This window comes from Saccopteryx bilineata, chromosome 6 (assembly GCF_036850765.1).
Source record: "Saccopteryx bilineata isolate mSacBil1 chromosome 6, mSacBil1_pri_phased_curated, whole genome shotgun sequence".
Classification (NCBI taxonomy): Eukaryota; Metazoa; Chordata; class Mammalia; order Chiroptera; family Emballonuridae; genus Saccopteryx; species Saccopteryx bilineata.
The window spans coordinates 137126313-137146120 of record NC_089495.1 but is presented as its reverse complement, the minus strand read 5'-3'; the positions used below and the strand labels follow the sequence as shown (position 1 = coordinate 137146120).

Below are 19808 nucleotides of genomic sequence, written 5' to 3'. Positions count from 1 at the left end.
CTAGGGGGAAATAAAATACATTCTTCTGTAATGGAATCAGTTATTTGTCAAATTATAGCAACAGAACAAATCTACTGGCTCATTGACTATCGATTAAATAAATGCATTTTTTTTTCTTTTTTTATTGATAATTCTGTCATTGTGTTACAAAAAAAAGGCATTTGGCTCATTCTACCGTCCCTCCTGAGTCTAGAAGTGACACGTAACCATGAAGCTGATTCCTGGGCTTAACCCTGCTCAGGACGAGCTGACTGCCTTCCCAGTTGAATGCTGAACTGGGCACAGAATCAGCTTCTCACAGCAGAGGCAGTACCCCAGGGGGAAAAGTTTATTTAGAACAGTGAGATAAGACACACCCCAACATTCCATCCTTGAATTTTAAAGAACCTAGAAAGTAAGTCCTTTAACTATGTCGTTTTTTCAAAAGGAATAAGGTAGATTTTGATGTGGTGATAGGAAAAAAATCTCCATCTCCATATTAAGTAGGGAAAAAATCAATATATAGTAGTTTCCATTTAAAAAGGGAGGAGAAGGGGTTGGCCTGCAGGTGGGTGCCTCCCGTTTGGAAGAATAAAGGCCCGGTGGAAGGACGACTGCTTTGCACTGTAGAAGTTTTGTGTATTATTAGTTATTAAATTTAATATACTACCTATTTTTTTTTTGTTTTGACAGAGACAGAGACAAGGACAGATAGGGACAGACAGACAGGAAGAGAGAGAGACAAGAAGCATCAATTCTTCTCTGCAGCTCCTTAATTATTCATTGATTGCTTTCTCATATGTACCTTGACAGGGGGGCTACAGCAGAGCGAGTGACCTCTTTCTCAAGCCAGTGATCATGGGGTCATATCTATGACCCCACATTCAGGCTGGATGAGCCTGCGCTCAAGCCAGTGACCTCACGGTTTTGATCCTGGGTCCTCCGCATCCCAGGCCAACTCTCTATCCAATGCGCCACTGCCTGGTCAGGCATACTATCTACTTTTTATTAAGGTGACATGCACATCACCTAAAAGTACCATAACCACTTTACAGTTCATCCAGTGGCCGTGCTGTATTATGAGCACCTCCATCTAATTCCAGAACATTCCCATCACCCCAAAATGCGGCCCATCACCATGAAGCAGCTACAACCCGTGTCTCCTCTGCCCAGCCCCTGGCACCCAGCAACCTGCCTTCTGTCTCTAACCCGTGTCCCCTCTGCCCAGCCCCTGGCACCCAGCAACCTGCTTTCTGTCTCTAACCCGTGTCCCCTCTGCCCAGCCCCTGGCACCCAGCAACCTGCCTTCTGTCTCTAACCCGTGTCCCCTCTGCCCAGCCCCTGGCACCCAGCAACCTGCCTTCTGTCTCTACAGCTTTACATATTCTGTACATTTCAGATCAGTGGCTCAGTGCAAGTGGCCTTTCGTGCCTGTCTGTTTTATACTTGAATCTTAAAAGAGAAATTTAGATAAAATAGTTCCTAGAAGCATTCCATCCACGTTACTCATTATATTAAATATATATTAGAATACCTACTGTCTGCAAATCAAGAGCTCACACCCCACAGATGAGCAGAAAGATGAAACCACCTGTGCAAAGATTATCCAGATAATTATTTTCTGTTTCTTACGGCAAAATGTTATCAGCGAACTGAAAAATTTGAACACCCGTGCAGCATAGACCACCCGGCAAGGTATCATGAGTAACTTAGAAGAAACAAAAACGTTAGATACGAAGGTGAAAGGGAAAAGCAGGTCCGTTCCCTTTCCCGTGTTAATTAGGGACTCAAGTCCCAGACACGAAGCTGCCCAGTGCAGTTCCGAGAGTCCTGTCCCTGTAGCACCCTCTCCGCTCCCACACCGCGACCTTCACAGGCTGGGGAGGCAGAACAGCACGTGTGGGGACCAACCTGGGACGGGGGAGACAGAAGGTTTCAGCTCCAACACATGAAGAGCTGGGAAGATGTCTGTCCCACCCACACAAGTAAAGGCTCGATAAACTGACAATGTGCGACTTCTGGGAACCATCAGAAATCTGGGGTCACGACCATCTGATATCTGCAGAGAGAGGTGGGATCTGGAAGTCATAGCCAACCTCCACTCACGGGGAGGAGAGAGCCCTGGAAACGTCGCTGATGGGAACAGCTAGGTCGCAGTTTTCATGGATGGCTGGGGGCTGGGCGTGAACTAGATCTGAGTGAGAAAGAGACTTCTAGGGACCACAGTCTTGAGGGAGCCCCATACTTTTGTGAGTTTAATCTCCAGGAATCCCCACCAGGGTCTCATAGGGAAGCACCCAGAAAAATTCATTCCCAGCTCAAGACAAAGAAAGAGTGACCAATTGAAATATGCCCAGGGAGGTCGACATAGGAAAGGATTATTCTTCAGACCTCTCCTAACCTGAGGCAGGGCAATGTCCCCTCTCCAGCCCCTCTATCCACTCTGTCTCACTTTAGATGGGAGAAAATAGCTCAGAAACACAACGCAGGTACACACACCTGCTTCAAGACTGAGGTTTAATTGAGTGTATGAAAATCTCTTCTACCTCTCACTGTATGGCCCCATCAACAGATTCCCAACATAAGAACAGTGACTCAGTGCTAAGGCAGCTGCATGAAAAGGATACTACCTAATGAGGAATTCTTAAGAAGGTCCTAGGAAGGCCCCCAAACACAACAGGATAGACCAAAGAAAAGAACACGGGGGATCTGAAGCCTCAGTCCCACAGCTCCAACCAAGAGAAAACACAGCCCGGCGCCTCACCAGATCAGCTAACACCTTTCACTGCGAGCCTTGGCCTCGGTGCCTACTACCAAATACACTGGGCTCAGCACTATCGGCAACAGAAACCCACAAAGCACGCCTGAAAGTGAGAAAAGCCACAGTCTGAGGAGACAGAGCCGGCATCAAAACCAGACTCAGTCGTCACAAAGATACTGGAATTATCAGACAAAAGGATCCAAAATAATGGCGATTAACGCATTTAGGGCTTGTGTGGAAAAAGGTCAACGGAAAACGTAACAAGCACAGAGATGGACTAAAAAACAAACAGTCCCTGGAGCGGCTGGATAAAAACACTGCAAAGGATAAAGCAACCCGCTGCGAGACCCCTCGACAGACGGAGCACAGCCAGGAGAAGATCCAGTGAGCCCTGGTGAGAGGTCCACAGAAAGTCTCCAAACTAAAATATAGACACTCACAAATAAAAAAATAAAACCAGAATTTAAAAAAAAGAACATCCAAGAACTGTAGGGTAATTTCAAAATGTGCAACATATACATGATTGGAAAACCAGAAACAGGAAAATGAACATAAAAAGATCAGAAGCCAAGAATGGCTGAGAGTTTTCCAAAATTAGTGAAGGACACCAAACCACAACTTCAGGAAGCTCATGGAACACCAAGGAGGATGAATGCCAAAAAATGTTCATTTAGGAGTCGATGGCAAAGGTCAAAGACAAAGTGATGTGTTTAATAAAAGCTGAGGGTGGAAGGTAAACATGATACATATAGAGGAATAAAAGTAAGAATTAGGTCTGACTTCTCTTCAGAAACCGTACAGGCCAGAGAAGAGCAGAGTGTCGTTTTGAATATGTTGAACAACAAAACACCACCTACCAAAAATTCTATTTCCAGCAAAACTAGCCTTCAAAAGCAAAGGAGAAATTAAACACTTTCTTAGACAAGCAATGATGGAGGGAAAGTGAAACTGCTTGTTCCGTCTTGCAAGAAACGTTTCAACATTCTGCAGAAAGATTAGGAAAATTGTATGTCAGAAACACTCAGGTCAAAAAAAAAAAAACACAGGAAGAGAGTCAGAGAAGAAAAATATGAAGGTAAAGTAAAAATATCTTACTTTTCTTGTCCTTAATGGTTCTAAAAGAAAATTGTGTCAAGCTATAAAAATAACAATGTACTGGGTGTTTGCATATGTATAAGCGATGCAAAGTCAACAGGGAAGGAAGAGGGGAACAGAAATGATCTGTTAAAAGGTTCCATTACTACATATCAAATGGTTAAAATTTAAAAGTGAACTTAGCTTAGTTAAAAAATATATATTGCCTGGTTGGTTAGCTCAGTTGGTTAGAGTACAGTCTTGTAGCACAGAGGTTGCCAGTTCCATCCCTGGTCAGGGCACATACAAGAGCAGATTGATGTTCCTGTCTCTCACTCTTTCTCAAATGAAATATATATTATAAACTCTAAGGCAATCACTAATCCACCATTTTTAAAAAATATAACTGATATGCTAATAGAAAAGACAAAATAAAATTCCATAAACTACTAGAACCAAAGAAGTCAGCAAAAGGGAGAGGAGGGAAACAAAGAAATAAACAAAAACAGATGTAACGAATAGACAACAATTACAAGCATGGTAGATATTAATCAAACTAGAACAATAATCACTTTAAGTGTTTATAGTCTAAGGATACCAATTAAAAAACACAGATTGTCAGAGTGAATAAAAAAAGCAAGACCCAACTATATGTTGTCTGAAGAAACAAACTTCGCATAAAAAGACTCTGGTTCACAGTAAAGGGATGGAAACAGAAGTAACAGGCTAATGCCAAACAAAAGAATGCTGGAGTGGCTTTGTTCATTTTGGATACAGCAGGCCTCCGGAACAAGGAAAACCATTAGGGATAAAGAGGCCACTGCATAACCATAAAGGGGTCGATTTGCCAAGAAGACATAACATTACTAAACACAATGCGCCTAACAACAGAGCATCATTACACCAAGCAACAACTGTGGTCAGAAACAGACACATCAGCTACCATCATTGGAGCCTTCACCCCCTCTTTCCCAGGAACTGACTGATCCAGCCTGCAGAAAAGCAGGAAGGACCCAGTGGACCTCCACAGCACAAACGATCAACCAACTGGACTTGCTTGATACATACAACAGTCCACCCAATCATAGTAGACGACACATTCCTCCAGTCTTCACATGGAACTAGGCCACAAAACACACCTGACCGGATAATAAAACAAAAACAGAAATCATACCAAGTAAGCTTTTACATCAAGATGGGGCCAAACGAGAAGTCACTAACAGAAAGACAGCTGGCAAAACTTCCCAGATATCTGGCGAGTAAATAGCACTATTTCTGAGTAACACATGGGCCAAAAAAGAAGTCTCAAGAGAATCTAAAAAAAACAAACATGGGAACCCGAGTGAAAAATAAGAATGTGGCTTAATCAAAACAAGTGGAAAGTAGCGAAAGGCATACATTAGAAAAGAAGACAGGGCTAAAATCAATACTCTCAGCTTCCTCTTTAGGAAACTAGGGGAAGAAGAGAAATGTAGGCTTGAAGCCAAGCAGAACAGAAGACATAATCCAACACTTCATATCACAAACAGGAAAACAATGGAAAGAGAAACTACAACAAAGTCAAGTGCAGGTTCTTTGAAAGATCAATAAAATTGAAAAACGTCCCGTCGGGCTAAACTGGGAAGACAAGCTAGGTGTGAGCCTTCCGGACATCAGTGTATGGTCAAGCTCAGCCCCATAGCCTCTGCAGTTATGGGACCTGCCAGGCCACGGTTGGCTGGCATTGTCACTGAAAATTTTAAGTGAAGCTACAATCAAGAGAGGAAAAAATAATAAGGAAAGGAGGAAATGTGGTACCGTTTCAATAAGGGTGTCCTATTTGTCGCTGGAAAGCTAGAGAAAATAATAACAGCCTCGGGTGGGTCTAATACTTTCCACTTCTTGTGGACCAGAAACACAAGATTGTATTCTACCAGGAAATGACTTCCAGATGGAGGCCCACGGCATTTGGTGACGTTTTTCCGAATTCCAGGGGCCCTCCCCCTCCTCACATCTCACACATGGCGGCCTCCCCCAACCCCCCCCCCCCCACCACCACCACCAAGGATCTCTTTGTGAATCTGCCTTCTGGGTAGTCCTCTGGTATTTTTCTTTCCATTTAAATTTTTTTTTTATTCTTGCAAAGGTTTTCTTTACACTTTTTATTGATTGAACCCACAGCGGAGCCCTGAAGAAAGAAATCTCATTAATATGATTCCCACTTTGTAGATGAGTAAAATGGGAACAGTGACAGAGGTCAAAGGTCCTGGCAGCCATCTCCAATGGGTGTCAAGTCTGCAGCAGGATGGTAAGCCCCCCGCAGCCCTGAGGTCTCATGGCACGCAGCTCACACTCTGAGCGCAACCGCTCGGTTGTATGGATGACTGACCTGGACTTGGCAGGGCCACACTGCCCCAGCTCTGACACCCACTGTCATTACTCGAATTCGCAGGGGCACAATATAAAATAAGCCCAAAGGGCACCCCTCCAGGAAGAAACACCGGCCTTGGTCTGTCATTTGTAGCAGGAGCCTTTCTCTGTGGCAGATGCCTCCTGCTTCTCCAAGCCCAGGGCAGTGAAATGCCCACTGGAAGTACCACGCTAGCTTACTCGTTGACGCATTTATTTGCTGTTTGTGAAATAACTAAAGGTATGTGCGTTGATAGGCAGAATGTACAGTTAAGACTTTTGCATTTATCTGATGACAAAAGGAAATAAACCACAACACCCCCAAAATCAAATATAGCCAAAAAGAAAAAAATCACAATCCTGAGGAGATATGACTCCTTTCTTCCATGTAACTTCCGTGTTTGTACACATAGTACACACGTGATTCATCCCTGCTTTCTCTTAATGATACAGTATAAACATATCTTCTTGTCCACCCTTCTCCAAAAATCTTACCTAATTTGGAGCATAATATTAACTACATTTAGATGTTTTCCATGTGAGTCTACCATTTAAAAAGAAAAAAGAAAAAGTAAAAAGCAAAGAAAAAAGAGAAACATTTGTGCCTGCAGCATTTATTTTTCATCCACATTTACTATCATTTTCTTAAGCTCCATTCCCCAAAGTGCAACTGTCCGAAGGAATCACGCCATTGCAAATAAAGGCCGGGTGTTTATCCTGTGGCCATCCCCTCCCCAAGTGTAGGCCAAGAAATCCATCCTCCCTAACTCCCCCCTCTGCTGAAGTGAGCTTCATGCTTCCTGCTGGGCAGCAGAACTCCCTCCATCCCGTTAGCTAGTCTGGTCCCGTTCATCCCGTTGGTAGCTAGTCTGACTTAGAGAAAGAAGGGTAAAATAATAAGTTCATGTTTACCAGGCAAAATTTTTACCCAAGGTGTTTATTCATGCAGAAAGGTACTTTGAGGGTCACTGGACTGACCTCTGGAGAGATGGCCAATTGGGGGAGACACCACACTGGGGAGGAGCAAATAGGATCGAAACTAAAGTCACACATAGGTTTTGCAGGCTCCACACCGTTATTTTCATTAGGAGCTTGGCTAAGGTGTTTGTCATTTGCGTGTCAGTTCATAGACATCAGTGGTTTTAAAAATCCCCTACAGGCCCTGGCCAGTTGGCTCACTGGTAGAGCATCTGCCTGGTATGTAGAAGTCCCAGGTTCAATTCTTGGTCAGGGCACACAGGAGAAGCACCCATCTGCTTCTCCACCCCTCTCCTTCTCACTTCTCTCTCTCTCTTTCTCTTTCTTCTCTTCCCTCCTGCAGCCATGGCTCGATAAGGGCAAGTTGGTCCCGGGCACTGAGGATGGCTCCATGGCCTCCACCTCAGGCACTAAGAAGAGCTCGGTTGCTGAGCAACTAAGCAAGGGTCCCAGGTAGGCAGAGCATCACCCCTAGTGAGCTCGCTGGGTGAATCCCAGTGGGGTGCATGTGGAGGTCTGTCTCTGCCTCCCCTCCTCTGACTAAAAATATAAAAAAAAATTAGCCCTGGCCGGTTGGCTCAGCGGTAGAGCATCGGCCTAGAGTGCGGAGGACCCGGGTTCGATTCCCGGCCAGGGCACACAGGAGAAGCGCCCATTTGCTTCTCCACCCCTCCGCCGCGCCTTCCTCTCTGTCTCTCTCTTCCCCTCCCGCAGCCAAGGCTCCATTGGAGCAAAGATGGCCCGGGAGCTGGGGATGACTCTGTGGCCTCTGCCTCAGGCGCTAGAGTGGCTCTGGTCGCAATATGGCGACGCCCAGGATGGGCAGAGCATCGCCCCCTGGTGGGCAGAGCGTTGCCCCATGGTGGGCGTGCCGGGTGGATCCCGGTCGGGCGCATGCGGGAGTTGTCTGTCTCTCCTCGTTTCCAGCTTCAGAAAAATGAAGAAAAATAAAAAAAAATTAAATTAAAAAAAATTTTAAAAATTAAAAAAAAACCTACAGTGGTTTTTCCGGCAGAATCATTTGCTATTATGGCTCTCTTTAGAAAACAAAGTCTTCTCTCTTTTAAAATTAATGCTTTTTTTACTTTGCAGTTACTGTTCACATTCAATATTTTATCAGTTTCAGGTTTGTGGCAGAGGGGTTAGACATGTATATTACTTATAAAGTGATCCTTCTGATCTTACTGTCCTTTGTTTTTTTAAACAAGTGCAGTTCAAGTTAAAAGTCCAAAGCTGGGAATTCAACAGTGAGTAAGATGCCCCCCCCGCCTGCCATGCATACACCCCAAGACGGTGTGGTAAGTACCAGTCCAGGCCTGTGTCCCCTCTCCACTGTTGGTGGGGGGCGGAGGGGCTGGAAGGCTAAAAGGAAGACAGAGTGTGGAGGGCGGGGCTGAATGTGGGATGTTTTCCTTCCACAGGCCTCAATGGCATCGTGCCAAATCCTAAAAAGCACCCTTGAATCACCTTTGAACCATTCTGGGGATAAACAGAATTTCTACGTCACACGGTGCCTTGAGGTTCAGTTGGGTGCACGACACTTAACATTTTGCCGAGATTATGACACACGTTAACGTAATTTCTGGCGTGGTTGGTTTTTAATACTTGATAGCTAACACTTGTTTTTCCAGGATTTAGAAACCTTCAGTGTTGCAAAAGCTGGCCAGCCGTCGGTGCTGTGCAACTGTGTCCAGGGAGGGACAGGGTGCAGGCTGAATCAGGGTCATGTGCAAAATGCTGCAGCAGCAGCTCGGGGGCCACGACGAGGCTGGGAGGGGCCACAGGGAGCTCCCAGGAAGGACAGGAAGACCTGCAGGAGGAGCCAGGGCGGCCTCGGACGGGGCACAGAGCCGCTTCAGGAAAACCTGCGGTGAGGCGGCCCTGCGGGAACACCAGGATGCCCGGAACCACTGGGGAGAGGGTGTCAGCTGACAACAGGAGAGGTAGCCAGCCATGGACAACAGGCCAGAGGGTGGAGCAGGCCAGGACAGCCACCCGTCTCCATGGCACACGCTGAACTGACCGCCGGGGCACAGAGGAGGTGGCTGCAGAAGGCCACCTGGGTGTGGGGCAGCACATGCCAGTACTCTAAGCTAGGACTTGGTGGCACAGGCCTGGTGTGGGGGGCAGGGCTCCCAGAGAACAGATGCACATGGGACAGGCTCCTCCCTCTCCCAGCCCTCAGTGCATACCTGCCACGGGAGGGTCTGGGGGTGCCTTGGGCTGGGAAGGCAGGCGGGGAAAATAACACTCAGAAAAGCCACAGCAGAAGCTGTAGGACAGGGGGGCTCAGGGACATCAGGAGAATCTGTGACATTGAACCTGAGGCTGACTTGGGAGTCGAAGTAAAATTCAACCAGCAGTTTTGTAAGGGAAAAAGGTGAATTCATCTAACCCGAGCCCTTCATTTTACACACATTAAAAACAAAAACAAAGGCCCTGGCCGATTGGCTCAGTGGTACAGCGTCGGCCTGGTGTGAGAAGTCCCGGGTTCGATTCCCGGCCAGGGCACACAGGAGAAGCGCCCATCTGCTTCTCCACCCCTCCCCCTCTCCTTCCTCTCTGTCTGTCTCTTCCCTTCCTGCAGCGAGGCTCCACTGGAGCAAAGATGGCCCAGGCGCTGGGAATGGCTCCTTGGCCTCTGCCCCAAGTGCTAGAGTGGCTCTGGTCGCAACAGAGCGACGCCCCAGAGGGGCAGAGCATCGCCCCCTGGTGGGCAGAGCGTCGCCCCCTGGTGGGCATGCCGGGTGGATCCCGGTCGGGCGCATGCGGGAGTCTGTCTGACTGTCTCTCCCCGTTTCTAGCTTCAGAAAAATACAAAAAAAAAAAAAAATGAACAATGGAAGGACTTCTGCATCTGAACTGATCCTGAACTGGACCGAGCCAGTTAACAGCTGAGCCCAAGTACTCCAGGCAGCAGAGAAGAGGAAGATATGAAATGAGAGCTGTCGAGTGACCGTCACGACACAGCCCAAATCAGGGGCAAACATGCCACCGTGCGAGGTCACCACTGCCAGCGGGGCTGGAGCGGCCAGCCCCCGGGAAGGGGATGAAGTGGCCAAAAGGCCGCTCGCCACGAAGAGAACACAGTCCTTCCAGGGAGTCCCCCCACATCGCCCGTCCAAGACAATATGGAATTTCACCATCTCTTGTGTCCTTGTCTGTGGAAGACTGACAACAAGCAAGGACGATTCCTGTTCGTCACTGGTTTTACTGAAGCCAGAATGCCCGGGCTGCAATCAGCCCCCCTGACATAGTTTATCTTCCGCTTCCCACACCAGGTCTCGCCACAGCCGCTTTCCACACTCACCACCCGGCTCACGTGGCACTGGCCGCAGTCCCAGGCCTCAGCAAGCCCAACAGCCCAGCTCTTGTGGGCACCCCTTCTCCACCTGCCTGCCTCTGGTTTGCTCCAACTGGACCCAGAGGAGGCCCCGTCTTGCCCAGATGAACACAGGCCTCGAGAGAGCACAGCCCAACCTGCTGGACAGCCAGGCCCGGCCAAGGCCTCCAGCGAGTGGCCTCTTCCGTGGGCAGAGCTGTTGTTCTGCCTGGAAAAAGGCTGAGCCCCCAGCACGTGGCCAGGGACGGAGAGAAAACAAGGTCACTGCCAAAGGAATCAGGGCTTCAGGCCAAAGGAGAAAGAGGCCTGGGAGTGATTCAAGTGTTAGCAGATAAGGGACTGCTCCCTGTGGCACATCCGTTTATGAACCAGCTGCTCCGTGCAGGGCCCTGCGCCCTGCCTGGGGGGTGGGGACAGCGCTTGGCAGTATGCACTCAGCGCGCGAAGAGCATGTACCTGAAATTTCTGGCTCTTTTGTTAGCGATGGGAATGGATGGAAAGGGATTCCCCTGTGTCCCAGCTGGTTGTTTTTTACCAGAGAGAAACTGAAAGTTACATGCTCCCCCAAATGTGAGGGATGAACAGCTGTCCTGCTGCTGACAGATAGCCATACCCTATCTCTGTCTCATCCTGGAAGGACCTCGTCAGTCCCTGCCTCTCACCACACCCCCATCCTCTCTGTAGAGTGCCTTGTCTGCCATTGAACCCCCAGGGCCAAAAAATGGTTTGAGTGGATATGTGGACAAAACAGAGAATGAATGCATGGGACTGTTTCTGGACTCGAATGTCTATCTGTGAAGGGAAAAGATGCCCAATGCCTTTAACAATTATGTATCGACCACCTACTATGTGCCAGGCTGCAGAGGGGACACAGAAATTAACAAGGTCAGCACAGGGCTTTCCTAGCCCTCACTGCACCCAGCGCTGTCCACGTCCACGGAAGATCCTGGGGCGCTCAGGCCGTACTAACCTGGCACCAGGGGCGTTTCAGCCACGTGCTTCCTGGTCCGAACCCCATCGGTCTGGTAAGCTAAGAGGAGCAGGGACAGTCTATGAAAGTGCCGTCTGCGTTCACACCACACCGGGCAGCTGTTTCCTCCCCGTCCAGGTCAGTCTGCTCCAGGCCGGTCCTGCGGCCTCTCCGCTCTCGCTCCTCTCGCTCCTGGGAGCCGCTGCGGAGCCTGGCCCAGGCCACCGCGGGGCTACTGGAAAGACCTGTGCTTTCCTGACAAAGGGGGAAGAGGCAGAGTACCCAGACTTTCCCCCACCTCTCCCGCTTCCTTAAATACAGATGGGTGCGTCTGGACCCCAGGCTGTCCACAGGAGGGCGAAGGGTAACATTCCGAGGATGGTGGAGCAAAGAGAAGTGATCCCGGGTTCTCGGTGACGGCACCCAGCAGCGGGGCTGGACCGAGGCCACCTCCTCCTACCTTCCCCATGGCGTCACCCAAGACACAGAAACCCACTAAGGGCTTGTTGGGAGTTTTCTGTTGCAAACACTTACTCCCTGACCCCGGTAGATGGGTATTGGGGGTTCAACAGTGTTCCCCAATAGACAGGTCAAACTCCTCACCCCAGGATCTGTGGCAGGGACCTCACTCAGGTCTTGGCAGATGATCAAGTTAAGACGTTAAGACGTGATCAACAGAGTGGGCCCAGCTCCAGCACGATGGGTGACTGGCCACTTCTGCCTGTCCTAGCCTCACCGGGCTATCAAAGCCAAAGTTCCCTAGAATACATGGCTCATCAACAATACTGATTTATTTCTCAGGGACCAAGACCAAGACCAAGACACCAGCAGAGTTCGTGACGGGTGGGAACTCCCTTCCTGGATGACCGATGGCACTTCTCTCTGTGTCCCCACACGGCAGAGGGCTCTCCTCCCCTCCTGACACCATCAGCCTGGGGATTAGGCACTCACACACGGACGTGGGGACAGGGCACAGTGCGTCCACAGCACTGCCCTGTGCAGGGTGCCAGGGGAAGGTACAGAGCTACCAAGGAGCATAGCCAGGGGAACAGAAATCAATACAGAGGCAGGTTCTTGGGGTCCCAGGAGCCGATGGAATAAAGGCGCCCTGTTCCTGCTTTCTCGAGCATATCCAGCCCTATCCGCCGCTCGGCTGGCCACCCACAGCCAGACCGCCTCAGTCCTCGGGGCCACTGCGTGTGCCTCTTTGAGATCCAGAGAAGAAGAGAAGAAAGAAGGGGCGGTGATCTTAGCAGAGACAGCCTGCTCTGACTCTTCCACCCGGGGGCCCGGGACAGCTGGGCCCTGCCAAGAGCTCGGGGAAACGTGCACCTTGTTAGCCAGTAGACGCAGATCCGGCACTGCCGGACCCGAAGGTCCTCTGGACGACCTGTTTACTCCACGGTCCTGGCTATGACACATCTCGTGTGGGAAGTACTGTGTGGCAATCGGCTGTGGGGGAGATCCACTCACAGGAATGTTTGTGCCCTGATGTTCTCAGTCACGGAACCCTCAGCCTGGCCCAGGCTCTGCGAGTCTTCACACTCCCCACAGAAAAGCATCACTTGAGACATGCACCCTATAGATGTCTCTGAATGCAAACTGGCCCCATAGGCCACAGGAACAAAAGAGACTCAAGAAACAGGGTCCGCGGGGATAGAGCCCATGGAATGACTATGAATTATCCTGCAGGTACCCGGCCAGCCGAGCAGAGGAGGGCCGGATGTGCTCGAGAAAGCAGGAACAAGGTGCCTTTATTCCATCGGCTGTTCTTAGCAGCCGCTGTTCTCACACAGGACAAACCACGTGAATCCACACCCGCAAACACTCTGGTCACCTCTTTACCCAGAGCACCCACTCTCATCAGGCCATTGGTGCCCCATGCCATCCTGTCCCTGTGGGTCCGACCACACACCCTAAGTGTTCGACGCCCTCAAGAACAAATCCTGTGCGGTCGCACCTTAGGCCCCTTCTGCCCGGGCACAGCCCTCTCTTCTCTGCCACCCCCCCATCTTCAGTCTGCCATCTGAGCTCACGGGCTCCATCAGTCACTCCTGACTCACACTCGGACGGGCACATCGTCCCCTCGGCTGGTCTCCCTTGCTGGACTGTGAGCTCTACAGGGTGAGGCCAAGTCTGTCTGTCTGTCCCCTGCCTCCGTGTGCTCCCCACAGCGCAGGACCGCCTCCGGCCAGCCCACACAGGCCACCACCTGTGGCGCTGGAACTGCTGCTGTCTGCTGTCCACACAGCCGCCAGACCCAGGACGGTCAGGGACTCCCTTCCTGCTTGCCTCCCAAGCCGGGGCTGTGCCCTCGGGCCAGTCTTCAGCCTCCACCCCGAACCCATACTCACTCCACAGTGTGGCCAGCCTCCCACCCTCCTGCCCCGTGGCTTGACCCCCCCCCAGAGAGAGGACAGAATGTGCCCCCAAATCCCATTACCCCACACTTCCCCTCTTGAACCTGGGTTCCCTACTTTGTGTTCAATCAGGGGACAAAAAATGCATTTAGAAAGACCCTAACAGGCGCTGAGGGAAGGGTAAAAATGAATAAAATTTCTACACTCGTAAGGCTTATAATTTAGCGGAAATGACAAGTTACATAAATCACTAAAATTAGAGTTTTAAGTGCAATTGCAGAGTCTGAATAAAAGTTGCTATGGAAGCACCTGCTGAAACAGAGAAGCTTCCCCCAGCAGAGGGAGAACATGGGGGCCCAGGCCTGGGTGGGAAGTTTCCCCCAGCAGAGGGGAGAACATGGGGGCCCAGGCCTGGGTGGGAAGTTTCCCCCAGCAGAGGGGAGAACATGGGGGCCCAGGCCTGGGTGGGAAGTTTCCCCCAGCAGAGGGGAGAACATGGGGGCCCAGGCCTGGGTGGGAAGTTTCTCCCAGCAGAGGGGAGAATATGGGGGCCCAGGCCTGGGTGGGAAGTTTCCCCCAGCAGAGGGAGAACATGGGGCCCAGGCCTGGGTGGGAAGTTTCCCCCAGCAGAGCGGAGAACAGGGGGCCCAGGTCTGGGTGGGAAGTTTCCCCCAGCAGAGGGGAGAACATGGGGCCCAGGCCTGGGTGGGAAGTTTCCCCCAGCAGAGGGGAGAACATGGGGGCCCAGGCCTGGGTGGGAAGTTTCCCCCAGCAGAGGGAGAACATGGGGCCCAGGCCTGGGTGGGAAGTTTCCCCCAGCACAGCGGAGAACAGGGGGCCCAGGTCTGGGTGGGAAGTTTCCCCCAGCAGAGGGGAGAACATGGGGCCCAGGCCTGGGTGGGAAGTTTCCCCCAGCAGAGGGGAGAACATGGGGGCCCAGGCCTGGGTGGGAAGTTCCCCCAGCAGAGGGAGAACATGGGGCCCAGGCCTGGGTGGGAGGGGCCGGCGTGAGCCCCGGGTCTGTGTCTGTCTCCTCATCCCTAAGGTGCCACCACTGGACGTGTCGGCCTCCACGATCCCTGTGCCAACTTCCTGGTGCTCAGTGAGGCCACGTGTGTGTGAGCCTGTGAGGATCATAGGGGGTCTGGCCCTTCCCTGCGGAGGCCATGGAAGGTGAGCGCCAGGAAGAGGCTGGAACGAGGAGGTGAAGAACTCCCCACCCCCAACCCCACCCCCACTCTGGGCGGGCACACTGCAGACTGAGCATGCAGGGGAACCGCTGAGGGTGTCCCAGCAGGGAAGTGACAGGCGGCCAGTGGACAGAGTGGTGAGGGACACACACACCAGAGGGATCAACGCACAGCATCCCAAAAAGTTAAACAGAATCTCCATGGACTTGGCTTCCGAACAGCTAGGTAAGAATGCTCCACCTAGAGAAGAAACAGTCCGCGTGTTCCCACATAGCCGCTGCGGGACGGTGACAGACTCCCTGACCAGCAGGCTGCCCCGTCCACAGGGGATGCACGCAAGCCACCCGGGTTGAGAGAGAGGCCGCTGACAAGCTGGCCACAGAGGGCAGGTGTGGAGAACCAGGGGTCAGCTGGCCACGGGCCAGTTTACAGACGTCCTGGATGCAAAGATGGACCCTCATGGGACGGCCCCCTCGCCGTCCTCATGGCTAACGGGCCAATGGAAGTCGGGGAGACACTCTCAACTCAGAGCCCCCAAGCTCTGGGGGACAGCAGCAGTTCCTGTCCTTTGCGTCTGCGTGAGAATAGGCCCGTGGCCACACACAGCGCTTCCCCTCGGCGCCTGGAAACGCTACCTGAATGCTGCCGACTGTTTCCTCTCTCCCCAGTGCCAAGCACCAGGAGCCCACGAGTAAGCGGAGGACACTCTCTGCCTCACGCCATTCAGGAATTTTGTTTTCTCCATTGCATCTAGCTTGTCATCTCGCTCCTGAGCCAACACCCTGCTCTGGGTGTCCTAACGGGCAGTCGGGAAACAGGTTCCAATCCAGGTTCTAGGTTCTGGGAACGAAGGATGTTGGAAACTCAAATCACCACTGACCCCTCTGCTTCAAAGCCTCATCGCTCAATATAACACCCTGGAGAAAAAATAAAAGCCTTTTATCTGGCAAAAATCCTCCCTAACGCCACATCGGTGAGTCGCCCTGCAGTCCTCTGCAGAAGGCCTTGAGCCCGACACATTGTAATTCTGGATCTCAAAAATCATGGAGGTTGAGGTCGACATCTTAGTTCCACAGTTGAAGGAAAACTGGGGCCTGGCCAGAGAGGTTAGGACACTTGCTCATGGTCCCACAGCTAGGTCACAGAGTTTGACAAGCTCTGACCTTCAGCCACGATCCCCAGCAGGTAGGAGACCAGCGCCTTCAACTTGATTCCTTCGTCTAATTATGAAAAGGTGTCCACGTGGGTCCGTAACACAGACACAGAGGACAGGTGAGGCTGCTTCTGGAAACGGCCGCCTCAAAGGACTTTTCTCTCGTCTTCAAGAAAGGAACCATCAACGTGGTCCGCGGACCTCCAAGGTAGGAAGTCACGCAGGGTAGACTGGAGAAGCTGGTCTTCCTTAGGAGCAGCCCGTGTGCACAGCCTCTGGGCTGCCCCTGCTGCCCCGCACCCAGGAATCCCGGGGGGGGGGGTCCTCGCTTGGCCGGATGCCCTGGAAGAATCTGAGGGCTCAACACCCTCCTTAGTAGCTCCAGACCCCCAGGTAGCTGACCAGTCTCCATCCTCTCTAGCTCCAGTTCACAGCAGGAGAGCTGAGGTCAGGTCAGGCCAGCCACAGCCCTCTATGTGGCTGGGGTCCCTGCTCTGCTGCTTTGTACTCTGAGGCGCCAGCGTCCTCACAGTCCCAAGGTGGGGCTGGGCCAGGAGTCTGTGCTGACCATCTGGCTCTGTGGTTCCCAGTCTAGGAAGAACCACCTCCCCCCACCTCCAAAGCCTTTCCCATAAAAACAAAGGCTCCCAAGTGGAGGAGCAGGCAGTGGGCCCAAATCCTGAACCATAGTTAAAAAACAGGTGACGTGGCTCCCAGCGCCTGGCCCTGCCTGCTGAGTGGCACGTTCACTCAAGGGATGTCAGCAGCTTCAACAGAACAGTGTGTGAGGTCCCTTTCGGAGTCTCAAACCACAAGAGAAACACTGCACTCCAGGCGAGCTCTGATGCACGGACCACACAGTCTCCTGTCCCAGCCCGGGCGCAGGCACATCTATCCAACATGTGCATCTGCACGTACTTCAGGTTTCAGCCCCCACCTTGCCTACCCCTCCCCCAACCCCTCCCCTATATGCGTGCCCACCCATATGGGTCCCTCAGGTTTGTAGCTCCACCCCCCCCCCAGCACCCAAGTTCACCCTTCTTTAGTTCCCCTTCCAAGATTACCAACATAAGAGTCAGGGTCCCTTTAAACATAAACTTACAAAGTCCACGTGTGCTGAATCTAAGCCTGTTCCATGCCATTGCAATTAGGTTATTTCCATCCCATTTCTCACCTGGACGGCACCTGGATCCCGGGCCTGACCCACTGATAAGCAGTGCAGGTGGGAGGTCTGATTCTCAGGCGCCCATTCCTCACACTCCTGGCTGCCCTCAACCCTGCCTCCATCACTCCAAAGCAGGGCTGGGCTCACTCACTCCCCTCCTCTACAACTATCCAAGGCTCCCACTGCCACAGGATCAAGACTAGAGTTGGCCGGCAATTAATAAATTTCATGATTTGTCCCCATCTGACCTCTCTAGGCATAATTACTCTGTACTCTTTAAAAAAACAATAATAATAAAAGCAAAACTTAAAAAGACACTAGGAAACTGAAAAGACCAAGGTCCTTACTGTCAGTACCAGGAAAGGGAATACATCACAGAGTGTCGGGTTCCAGTAGCCAGGGGCAGTTCCCTGCACACCCGTCTTCCCTCCTCACTCCTCTGCTGGGCAGCTCCCTCTGGCCAGGGCCCCACCTTCAAGCTTTCTCTCCCTCACAAAGCAAGGGGAGCCTTCTCTGCCTGCTTCCCCCTCCTGGTAACTCCCAGAGGGGCCTGCACCACCTCCCTCTCTGCTTTTCACTTCCAAACAGTTCATCAGCTGGAGAGCCTCTCCCCTGAGGGCAGCCCCAGGCCAGAGCTCTGGACAGGCAGTTACTAAATCCCCAGGCCGGGCTTCCAGGAGGGACAGCATTTCCTTCCCATAACCGGTAAGAGCAAGTTTCCAGGTCACTTTGTAGTGTGGGTACTCAGCCCCCTCCCCCTCCCCCCAGGGCAGCAGGACCCTCTAGGGATACTCCCCTGGGGCTCATCTAACTCTCCTGCCTTCCACCCAGCACCAGAACACAGGATAGTTGCTGAATGGACATTTTTTTGTTTTTCTTTCTTTTTTTTTAATTCACTGGAGGGAAAAAAAAGAAGATTGAGAGAGAGAGAAACACTTTAGGAGTGACCATCCTGAGACCTATGGAGTTCATTAGGGTACAAAAGACAACCTCTTCCACCACTTAACCTGGAGCACCAGGTGTGCGCAAGGGGCCAGGGCTGGGCGCCCCGGGATGGCTGTGGGGCAGCTGGGCAGCCACCATGGGGAGGGTAGTGAAGAGACCAGCAGGGAACGTCCTTGGGGCCTTCAACGGGGTAGGCTTGGCAAGAGGCTGGTGGCTACGGAAATCTGGGCGCCAGGGATGTGCAAAGAGAGGACGGTCGCGACCGCCGCCTCCCCGCGCCCCCGCGGGTCCCTTCTCAGACCTCGAGGCCAGAGGCCTGAGAGCGCCTGGCCACCCACCACGGGGCCAGCCGGCGTGCCAGGGGCGCAGCGCTCCAGACCCGCTCCAGACCCGTGCGCGGGCTGGGAGCAGTGCGACCTGCGGTCCCCAAGTGGCCGCGGCGCAAAGGACACCGAGAGGGCAGGCCGGGGCCAGGGTGGCGCCATCGGCACGGAGCCAGCCGACGAGTGCCCCCCTTAGACCCAGGTCCGCATGGCCACATCCCTCTGCTCCCTTGGCCACTGCCTGCTCCAGAGATGTCTACACAAAGGGGACGCGTGTCACCCACCTGGTCCCGCGCCACGGGGGCTCCGCGGGGGTCGCCGCTCCCGCTCGGCTGAGGTGGGGCTCCAAGCGCTGCGCCCGTGTCCAGTGTCGCGGCCGAGTGTCCGGGCCCGGTGCCGGGTTCCACCACCTCGCACGCGCGCGCCCTGCCCGGAGTCGCCCTCTGTCCCCTCCCGGCCTCCACCCAGGCACGCAGCCGGCTGGAGACAGGGCGCGGCGCAAGACGCACAAAGACGGGGGCGTGGGGCTAGCCAGCACCGCTGCGCAGCGCCACCTGCTGCCCGCCCTGCCACCGGGACCAGGATGAAGCTCCCTGCGTGGTGGCCTACAGCAGACGGAGAGGGGGGCGGGGGGAAGGGGTTAGACATGCACACATGCAAGCGAGGGAAGATAGGGGTGTCCGTCCATCAGAGCATCAGAGACCTTTCCTCTGCCAAGGTCACATCCCATGTCTTTCCATCCCCCTGCCTGGTGGCTTTGAACAGTGGGCAACAGAGCACAACTGGACAGCACCAGGATTTGGAATTTGTGCATACCGCAGGTCCAGGCACAGTGATCCACCTTCTGGTCTTAGGGCTCCAGCTTGTTAGAGTGAAAGATCTTTGGAGGTCAGATTCCTGTAAGAGTCAGTTCTTGCCACGTTCCCTTGCTGTAGATAGAAGTTTGCATAAGTGTTGAGTTGCAGAGGTCTGTCGTGCACGCACGGAACAAGACACGTTGGTGTTATGAAAAAGTGCCTCCTTCTCTCTGGAATGATGGGGGAAAGCCGCTGACAGGTCTTCCTTCCTCAACTCTGCCACCCTCAGAGTCTGCTCTAAACTCCAATGCCGTCCCCAACCAGCCTGTGACCTAAGCAGGTTACTTAACTTCCTCCCTCGTGCTTGACGTTTTTATCCGGA

The 19808-nt window shown here is 52.5% G+C and overlaps 1 protein-coding gene and 1 non-coding gene across 6 annotated transcripts in view; one reads left to right on the top strand and one right to left on the bottom strand.

Annotated features, from left to right (window-relative positions):
* The window catches only part of RNF144A (ring finger protein 144A), an 82607-nt gene extending 63515 nt beyond the window's left edge, over positions 1–19092 (bottom strand). The window contains exon 1 of one of the 5 annotated variants that reach the window (XM_066234906.1): positions 18914–19092. The gene's annotated coding sequence lies outside the window, so the exon portion shown is untranslated. Of the gene's footprint in view, positions 1–10490; positions 10677–17370; positions 17387–17717; positions 17739–18913 lie in introns of those variants that run through there. The other 4 variants (XM_066234899.1, XM_066234902.1, XM_066234903.1 and 1 more) reach the window with 4 other exon arrangements.
* TRNAS-AGA (transfer RNA serine (anticodon AGA)) lies at positions 7743–7818 on the top strand. Its single transcript has one exon. It is a non-coding gene; the product is annotated as a tRNA-Ser (tRNA).
* Positions 19093–19808: the final 716 nt, after the last annotated feature.